Source organism: Lingula anatina, chromosome 2 (genome assembly GCF_051362555.1).
Source record: "Lingula anatina isolate TDL-2025a chromosome 2, LinAna3.0, whole genome shotgun sequence".
NCBI lineage: Eukaryota > Metazoa > Brachiopoda > Lingulata > Lingulida > Lingulidae > Lingula > Lingula anatina.
The window spans coordinates 41,779,536-41,779,780 of NC_141768.1; positions in this window are offsets into that span (position 1 = coordinate 41,779,536).

Sequence of the window (245 nt, forward strand, 5' to 3'; positions counted from 1 at the left end):
GATGCTTGGAGAGAACTGTCAATCAATGCCGTATCACGCCAAGCCGGCGTGATGCCAACCGCCCCTACGCATAGTACTATTTTTTCTATTGTAGTTAATTACGATCAATCCAAGTACATTTCTTGTTTGAAATCGATTTTTCGTAAGTCATACGCTGAATATTTTATCTTTGAATATGCATTTATGATATAACCTTGATGAAAATATGATTTTCAGACAAAGGGGTGGAGAAACATTATAGCGTA